The sequence below is a fragment of the Polistes fuscatus genome, unplaced genomic scaffold, assembly GCF_010416935.1.
Source record: "Polistes fuscatus isolate 324 unplaced genomic scaffold, CU_Pfus_HIC Scaffold19, whole genome shotgun sequence".
NCBI classification, from domain to species: domain Eukaryota; kingdom Metazoa; phylum Arthropoda; class Insecta; order Hymenoptera; family Vespidae; genus Polistes; species Polistes fuscatus.
Window position 1 is genome coordinate 64,660 of NW_025113095.1, and position 9,963 is coordinate 74,622.

Here is a 9,963-nt window from a genome sequence, read left to right on the forward strand (position 1 = left end):
TTAGGTGGTGGTGTAGCAGGCCACCCTCCGTCGTCATCATGTGTCTGCTATGGATCGAGGGTAGGCGACCCGGCCCCGATCCTAGAAAATGCTTCGGGAAGCTGTTCGCGGGTAGGCGACCTGGCCTGCGAACCGACGTATGCTACAGGAAGAGAAGACGGGGAATTCGACTCTCCAGCGGTCGGTTCCATAAGGAAAAGGGCGAGGCCGATGGCCTACTCCTCGTCGTCCGAGGAGGAGGTTATCGACCTCACCAACCTGGACGGTGATCCATCCAGACCGTCCACGGTTCAGCTGGAATCAGGGAGTCTGATCCAGAAACTGTTGGATCATGCCGCAGAGGCCGAGGCCAGGCGTAAGCGATGCGGCAATATAAAGGGCGAGATCTCTGGTCAGATGAAAATCTGTCATCTGGAGATCGCAAACATCGCCAGGGAGCTTCAGGCTCGAAATGCCACGAGCTGTGGCCCCGATGTTAGGGAGGCCCTGGACCAACTACGGGCGGAAACGAGGGCCACCAATGCCAGGCTGAAGCACCTGGAGGAGGAATGTTCGCGCCTAAGACGCGAACTTAAAAGAAAGATGCGCTCCTGGAAAAGATGAAATCGGGAGGGGGAGCAAACGTCCCACCTGGACCCAACGCTGGGGGTGGGACCCATACGGCTGCTCCAAACAACAGAAATCAGGAGAGACTGACTGCGGCTAGGAACGCAGAGGGGAGTCTGGATGGCGGGGCAACGGCTAGGATCCTTACGGAACTGGCGAGGGCTGTCGTTGCCATCCAGGAGGACATCAGAGGGATGAAACAGGGAGGTGGCATACGCACAGGTTGCAGCTAGGCAACGGGTTGCCCCTCCGACGGCTACTGCGGCCACCGCCGGTTCCGTCCCGGTCAGGGATGGGTTACGGTAGTCAAAAGAAGGGGCAGGGCTGTGTACCTGCGGGGGGCCCTTGCCGGCACAACCAGGCGCTGGGAAGGTTGCCCCCCCCACTGGGAATCCTCAGAAGAGGAAGAAAAGAAGAAGAAGAAGCGCAAGAGGACCAGGGAGACCGCCGCAGTCTCCTTGACCTGCGAGGGAGGAGCCTCCTACCTGGAGGCTCTCAAAAAGTTGGAAGGGAATATAAACCTTGAAACCATAGGTGTCAAGGGACTTGCTTACAGAAGGGGCCTCACGGGCTCCTTCATTTGGGAGGTTCGCGGCAAGGACGCCCAAACAAAGGCGGACAGGGTCGCGGAGGCGATGAGGGGGGTCCTCCCTGAGGCCAAAATTTTGAGGCCTCAGAGGACCTCCCCCATCAGGTTGGAGGGTTTGTACCCAACAACCACCCTCACCGCGATTAGGTGCGCGTTGTTGGAGGGGAGGTCGGGCATTGACCCGAACCTAATTACCATGGGGGAAATCCGACCGGGCAGGGGTGGCCGCTACGAGGCCACGGTGGTGGCACCGACGGCCCTTGCCCGGGCGGCTATAGACAAAGGAAACATTCTGGTTGGGTGGGGGAGAGTGCGGGTCTTCCCTGTTCGACCCAGGCCCCTGAGATGCCACAGGTGTCTCGCAAGGGGCCACGTTGCGGCCTTTTGCCCGGCACCTTCCGCGAGAACGGACGTTTGTTTCCGGTGTGGTGAGCCGGGACACGTCGCTCGCGAGTGTGGGGCCGGCCCCAAGTGTCCGGTCTGTGCGGAGGCGGGTCGCCCCCAGACCTCGCACAGGGCGGGTTCCTGGGAGTGCCCACTGGTGCCTCCCATTAGACGCAGGGAACAGATACTGGTGGTCGCGGACAAAAACGCCGCGCCAGTGCGAGTGAGTGATGTACCGGCCGACAATAGTGCGGGACCGAGTGTGGGACCTAGTGTGGGCCCAGTGATCGATGCAATGGAGGTTGAGCAGGCGGCTCCTGCCTCTCCATGCAGACTTAATACTATTTTAGAGTAAAATGGCGGTGATCCAAGTCAACCTCAACCATGCGCGTAGGGCCCAGGATCTGCTGGGCCAGCGAATGAGGGAGGTTGAGGCGGACATCGCCATAATATCGGAACCGTGGTGGGTTCCCCCTGGGGATGAGAAATGGCTCTCATCCCTGGGGGGGTCGCCCCTCGCCGCGATTCTCGTGAGCAAAGGCGGAGGAACCTGCAGCCTAGTGCGCAGGGGTTTGTTTTTTGTGGCCGCTAAATGGGGGGACTCGCTGGTAGTCTCTGTCTACTTTCCCCCCAGCGAGGATATCAGTAAATTTTGTAGACTCCTTGATGAGCTCGAAGAGCTCTTAGGATCATTTCCCACGCTTCCAGCGTTGGTTGCCGGAGACTTTAATGCCCGGTCCCACAGTTGGGATCCGGAAGGCAGAAGTAACCTAAGGGGTGAGTTGCTCTGCTGTGGGCCAATAGGTTGAACCTAAGCCTGGGCAACCAGGTTGGCCACCCCACGTGCGTTCGGCCGCAAGGGTCGAGCGTTATAGACTTACGTGGGGATCTCCGACAGCCATCGTCCGCTTATCGGATTGGAGAGTGGATGAGGCCGAGTCCCTATCGGACCATATGTATGTTATTTAATTACAGACGTGAGGCTATAGGCCTCCGAAGCCTTTGCTCCAGGGATAGACATTTCCCCAAATGGAACACGAGGGCGTGGATGAGGATAGGCTTGCCGCAGCCCTCGTATCCGCGAACTGGACACGTGACTTTGGTGCCAGATTGGAAGATACGGTGAAATGGGTGAATAACGCTCTAGAAAGTGCGAGTGATATGGCCATGTCGAGGGTGAGATCCTCTGTTAGCAGGGGGCGTGCGGTGGCATGGTGGTCGCCGGGGATTGCGGCCCTGCGAAGGGAGGCCATGGCGTCGAGAAGACGGTATCAGAGGGCTAGACATAGTGGGGATCAGGCCAGGATCCGGGAGTGCCTGGAGAGTAGGAGGGAGGCCAAGAAGAACCTGGTCCGTGCTATCAGGAGGGCCAAGGCGTCGGCCTGGAGGGACTTCCTCACTACCATCGAGGAAGATCCCTGGGGGAGACCATACAAGCTTGTTATGGACAAGCTTAGAGCTCGTGGTCTCCCCCCCCTTACTGAGACACTGGACCCTTCCCTCCTCACGAGAATCGTCGCATCTCTGTTTCCGGGTGGTGGCAGGCTGATGGCACCTAGCAACAACTTGGTGGCCTCGGAGGATGTCACCGTTACTAGTGGGGAAGTGCGCGAGGCCGCCTTAAAAATCGGTCTTGGGAGGGCTCCGGGTCCAGATGGGATCCCTGGCCTGGTGGTAAAAAAGCTGCTGTCTATTGCGATAGGGGCCTGGCCGAGTGTTTCTCGACGTTATTGAGAAGAGGAGTATTCCCGCGGCCATGGAAGAGGGCGAAACTTGTCCTCATTAGAAAGGCGAACGATCGGGATGACGAATCACCCAGCTCCTACAGGCCTATCTGCTTGTTGAGTGAGGTGGGGAAGCTGTACGAAAGAGTGATTGTCTCCAGGGTGAGCGGGTTCTTGAACCGGGAGGGGATCCTCTCTGCCAATATGGCTTCAGGGTGGGGTATTCCACCATTGGGGCCATAGAAGAAGTTAAACGGTACATACAGGAGTGCGTGTGTGATGGACGAGTGGGTGTCCTAGTGCTAGTCGACATTGCGAACGCTTTTAACTCGCTCCCCTGGAGAACAGTGATAGAAGCTATGGAGGGTGGCGGCTTCCCCACCTATCTAGTGAACACGATAAGAAATTATTTTAAGGATCGGCTCCTGTCCTTCATTGGAAGGCAGGGCACCATCAGGAACGTTAGCGTGACATGTGGGGTCCCACAGGGTTCTGTCCTGGGCCCCACACTGTGGAACATCGCCTACGACCGGGTCCTCCGTGTCCCGTTGCCGGGGGGGTCCGTGTCGTTTGCTACGCAGATGACACGGCCCTCCTGTCAGCGGGGCGGGACCTGGCTAGTGCGATGTTGGCGTGTGAAAGGGACCTCGAGGTCCTTGTGAATGAAATCGAGAGTTTGGGCCTTAAAGTGGCGCCGCAGAAGACGGAGGCGATGGCCTTCCCTGCCTCTGCCCCCGCAGACGCAGGATTGCTCCCCCCCCTGTGGTCAGACTCAGGGGGGTTTGTGTTGGTAAGCCCAGCGTAAATACCTGGGCATAGTATTAGATGCAGACTTGTCATTTAGGCCCCACTTCGAGGCCTTAATTCCTAGAGTGCAGGGGATCCTTCGGTCCATTGGGAGGATCCTTCCGAACCTTCACGGACCGAGGGAAAAGAAGCGACGCCTCTACTGCAGCGTGATCCACTCCGTGCTCCTTTATGGTGCTCCGGTGTGGTGGCGCGCTGTTGTGGAAGATCAGAGGGTCAGGCGGGCTGTTCGGGCCCTGCAAAGAAGGGTAGCAATCAGGGTGTGTTGCGCGTATAAAACGGTGTCCTTCCATGCGGCAATGATGGTCGCGGGGATTATTCCCCTCGACCATCTGGCGCCGCAGCTGGCGGACGTCTACGCAGCGGTCCGGGAAGCGGAGGATCCCGTTTCCCCAGGACAAGGGCCGTGCTGGGCGCTATTGCCAAGAGGAGGGCAATTGCCTCATGGAAGGAAGAGAAGAAAATCTCGTTGGCGCAAGGAGCAACGGGGGTGCGCGTGAGAGCGGCCATCGCTTCCAGGTTGGAGGAGTGGGTTGGAAGGCCGTTTTCTTGGAAACGACCTTCCACACCACTCAGCTGATGACTGGCCATGGCTGCTTTCCCGCGTACCTATACGGTATCAGGAAGGCAGACTCCCCGCGGTGTTTTCACTGCGATGCGGGGAACGATGATGCCGATCACACCCTGATTGAGTGCCCTGCGTGGATGAATGAGAGGGCCTCCTTGGTCAGGGAACTGGGGGGGGTGCAGCTCACTCTCCCCGGGATAGTCGGGCGATCCCTGGATACCCCGGGGGCGTGGGCTGCATTCCAGTCCTTTGCAGGACTAGTTATGAGGGCCAAGGAGGATGCTGAGAGAGAGAGAGAGAGAATGGCGAGAGATAGAGAAGATGGATGCTGGCCGCATAGGAGAGTAGCTCCTAGGCGGCCCCCCCGGGCGAGGCTCCGGGCAGCTTTGGCGGCGACTGGCCCGTCTAGTGCGCGCTTTCCCCTGAGGAGATGAATGAGCATGCTCATGCATGGGTGTATGAACCCGACCATTGCATCATGGGATGGATGGTCGGGTTGGTGTATATTATATATATAGTAGGTTTAGGTTGCGCCCCACCGTGGGGTGCAACAACTTAATTATAAGAAGCATGTGTGTGGTGTGAATGGAGAGAGCCTGGCAAACCGGCCAGGCTCATCGGGGTGGGAGTGGGTGAAGTATGTGCATGTAGCACGGTTCCGCCCCTCCCACCCAACGAATGAATGGAATTGCACCAGGTGGGTTTTTAGTCGGTAGGAATCCGACACTCCCTTGAGTACCGGGCTCAAGGGGCCTATGAAGGTTTTCCCCCTGACGAAAAAAAAAAAAAAAAAAAAAAAAAGGGTTGCGTCAGGGTTGCGTCAGGGTTGCGTCAGGGTTGCGTCAGGGTTGCGTCAGGGTTGCGTCAGGGTTGCGTCAGGGTTGCGTCAGGGTTGCGTCAGGGTTGCGTCAGGGTCCCCCCCGTGGGTAGGGGGTAGTAGAATACTCCCACAGTATTCCCTGCTTGTCGTAAGAGGCGACTAAAAGGGACGGTATGAATGGTGTGTGATTGTTCTCTGCGTGGCTATTCCTACCTTTAATTCTGTCTATCCCCTCTTTTCTATTCTTTCTTTGCCTCTTACTTCTTTCTTTTCCTTTCCTTTCCGACTGGCTTGTGCCAAAAAATTTATAATGAAAAATATGAAGAGCACAAAGTCAGTTTTGTCAATGTGTGGTTCGGATGTCCACACACCGGCGGTGTTAGGTGGTGGTGTAGCAGGCCACCCTCCGTCGTCATCATGTGTCTGCTATGGATCGAGGGTAGGCGACCCGGCCCCGATCCTAGAAAATGCTTCGGGAAGCTGTTCGCGGGTAGGCGACCTGGCCTGCGAACCGACGTATGCTACAGGAAGAGAAGACGGGGAATTCGACTCTCCAGCGGTCGGTTCCATAAGGAAAAGGGCGAGGCCGATGGCCTACTCCTCGTCGTCCGAGGAGGAGGTTATCGACCTCACCAACCTGGACGGTGATCCATCCAGACCGTCCACGGTTCAGCTGGAATCAGGGAGTCTGATCCAGAAACTGTTGGATCATGCCGCAGAGGCCGAGGCCAGGCGTAAGCGATGCGGCAATATAAAGGGCGAGATCTCTGGTCAGATGAAAATCTGTCATCTGGAGATCGCAAACATCGCCAGGGAGCTTCAGGCTCGAAATGCCACGAGCTGTGGCCCCGATGTTAGGGAGGCCCTGGACCAACTACGGGCGGAAACGAGGGCCACCAATGCCAGGCTGAAGCACCTGGAGGAGGAATGTTCGCGCTAAGACGCGAACTTAAAAGAAAAGATGCGCTCCTGGAAAAGATGAAATCGGGAGGGGGAGCAAACGTCCCACCTGGACCCAACGCTGGGGGTGGGACCCATACGGCTGCTCCAAACAACAGAAACCAGGAGAGACTGACTGCGGCTAGGAACGCAGAGGGGAGTCTGGATGGCGGGGCAACGGCTAGGATCCTTACGGAACTGGCGAGGGCTGTCGTTGCCATCCAGGAGGACATCAGAGGGATGAAACAGGGAGGTGGCACGTACGCACAGGTTGCAGCTAGGCAACGGGTTGCCCCTCCGACGGCTACTGCGACACCGCCGGTTCCTGTCCCGGACAGGGATGGGTTTACGGTAGTCAAAAGAAGGGGCAGGGCTGTGATACCTGCTGGGGGGCCCTTGCCGGCACAACCAGGCGCTGGGAAGGTTGCCCCCCCCACTGGGAATCCTCAGAAGAGGAAGAAAAAGAAGAAGAAGCAAGCCAAGAGGACCAGGGAGACCGCCGCAGTCTCCTTGACCTGCGAGGGAGGAGCCTCCTACCTGGAGGCTCTCAAAAAGTTGGAAGGGAATATAAACCTTGAAACCATAGGTGTCAAGGGACTTGCTTACAGAAGGGGCCTCACGGGCTCCTTCATTTGGGAGGTTCGCGGCAAGGACGCCCAAACAAAGGCGGACAGGGTCGCGGAGGCGATGAGGGGGGTCCTCCCTGAGGCCAAAATTTTGAGGCCTCAGAGGACCTCCCCCATCAGGTTGGAGGGTTTGTACCCAACAACCACCCTCACCGCGATTAGGTGCGCCTTGTTGGAGGGGAGGTCGGGCATTGACCCGAACCTAATTACCATGGGGGAAATCCGACCGGGCAGGGGTGGCCGCTACGAGGCCACGGTGGTGGCACCGACGGCCCTTGCCCGGGCGGCTATAGACAAAGGTAACATTCTGGTTGGGTGGGGGAGAGTGCGGGTCTTCCCTGTTCGACCCAGGCCCCTGAGATGCCACAGGTGTCTCGCAAGGGGCCACGTTGCGGCCTTTTGCCCGGCACCTTCCGCGAGAACGGACGTTTGTTTCCGGTGTGGTGAGCCGGGACACGTCGCTCGCGAGTGTGGGGCCGGCCCCAAGTGTCCGGTCTGTGCGGAGGCGGGTCGCCCCCAGACCTCGCACAGGGCGGGTTCCTGGGAGTGCCCACTGGTGCCTCCCATTAGACGCAGGGAACAGATGCTGGTGGTCGCGGACAAAAACGCCGCGCCAGTGCGAGTGAGTGATATACCGGCCGACAATAGTGCGGGACCGAGTGCGGGACCTAGTGCGGGCCCAGCGATCGATGCAATGGAGGTTGAGCAGGCGGCTCCTGCCTCTCCATGCAGACTTAATACTATTTTAGAGTAAAATGGCGGTGATCCAAGTCAACCTCAACCATGCGCGTAGGGCCCAGGATCTGCTGGGCCAGCGAATGAGGGAGGTTGAGGCGGACATCGCCATAATATCGGAACCGTGGTGGGTTCCCCCTGGGGATGAGAAATGGCTCTCATCCCTGGGGGGGTCGCCCCTCGCCGCGATTCTCGTGAGCAAAGGCGGAGGAACCTGCAGCCTAGTGCGCAGGGGTTTGTTTTTTGTGGCCGCTAAATGGGGGGACTCGCTGGTAGTCTCTGTCTACTTTCCCCCCAGCGAGGATATCAGTAAATTTTGTAGACTCCTTGATGAGCTCGAAGAGCTCTTAGGATCATTTCCCACGCTTCCAGCGTTGGTTGCCGGAGACTTTAATGCCCGGTCCCACAGTTGGGATCCGGAAGGCAGAAGTAACCTAAGGGGTGAGTTGCTCTGCATGTGGGCCAATAGGTCGAACCTAAGCCTGGGCAACCAGGTTGGCCACCCCACGTGCGTTCGGCCGCAAGGGTCGAGCGTTATAGACCTTACGTGGGGATCTCCGACAGCCATCGTCCGCTTATCGGATTGGAGGGTGGATGAGGCCGAGTCCCTTTCGGACCACCTGTATGTTATATTTAACTATAGGCGTGAGGCTGCAGGCTTCCGAAGCCTTTGCTCTAGGGAGAGAATTTTTCCTAGGTGGGATGCGAGGGCTGTGGACGAGGATAGGCTCGCCGCAGCCCTCGTATCCGCCGACTGGACACGGAACAATGGTGCCAGTGGGGAAGACTTAGTGCGGTGGTTGAACTGTTCCTTGGTCAGGGCATGTGACTTTGGTATGCCTCGGGTCAGAACAGGAGTGAACCGGGTGAGTGTGGTGCCGTGGTGGTCTCGGGAGATTGCCGCCCTTAGGAGGGAGGCAATGCTCTCGAGAAGAAGGCTTCAAAGGGCTCGACGCAGCGGCGACCTGGCTAGGATAGGGGAGTGCCTACACAGCAGGAGGGAGGCCAAGAGGGGTTTGGTCCGTGCTATCAGGAGGGCCAAGGCTTCGGCCTGGAGGGACTTCCTCACTACCATCGAGGAAGATCCCTGGGGGAGGCCATATAAGCTTGTGATGAACAAGCTTAGAGCTCGGGGTCTCCCCCCCCTTACTGAGGCACTGGACCCCTCTCTGCTGGCCACAACCATCGAAACCCTGTTTCCGAGGGACGGCCAACCAGTGTCCCCGAACGAAGACCTGCGGGACCTGGCTGGGGTGGAGGTGCTGCCGGAAGAGGTGCGCAGGGCCGCTACCAAGATTGGCCTTGGAAGGGCACCAGGCCCTGATGGTGTGCCGGGACTGGTGGTGAAAAAGGCTGCTGACATCTGCAGCGGGGGACTGGCTCGATGCTTCTCTGACCTCTTGAGGAACGGCGTGTTCCCGGAGCGCTGGAAGAGGGCCGGGCTGGTCCTCATAAGAAAGAGGACTGGGGAGGACATCTCACCGGGTTCATTCAGGCCCATATGCCTGCTGGATGAGGTGGGGAAGTTATTCGAGAGAGTGATCGTCTCCAGGGTGAGCGAGTTTTCGGAACTTAGAAGTGTACTATCGCCGAGCCAACATGGCTTCAGGGTGGGCCATTCCACCCTTGGGGCTGTTGGGGAGGTCAAACGTTATATACAGGAGTGCGTGAGTGAGGGACGGGTTGGTGTCCTAGTGTGTTGGACATTGCCAACGCGTTTAACTCGCTCCCCTGGATGACCGTTATTGACTCAATGACGAGGTGTGGCTTCCCCACCCATCTAGTTAATATTACCAAGGACTTTTTAGGAATAGGCTCCTGTCCTTTATAGGAGGACAGGGCACTCTACATAACGTAAGCGTGACGTGTGGGGTCCCACAGGGTTCTGTCCTGGGCCCCACACTGTGGAACATCGCCTACGACCGGGTCCTCCGTGTCCCGCTGCCGGGGGGGTCTCGTGTCGTCTGCTATGCGGATGACACGGCCCTCCTGTCAGCGGGGCGGGACCCGGCTAGTGCGATGTTAGCGTGCGAGAGGGACCTCGAGGTCCTAGTGAATGAGATAGAGAGTTTGGGCCTTAAAGTGGCGCCGCACAAAACGGAGGCGATGGCCTTCCCTGCCTCTGCCTTCCGCAGACGCAGGATTGCTCCCCCCCCTGTGATCAG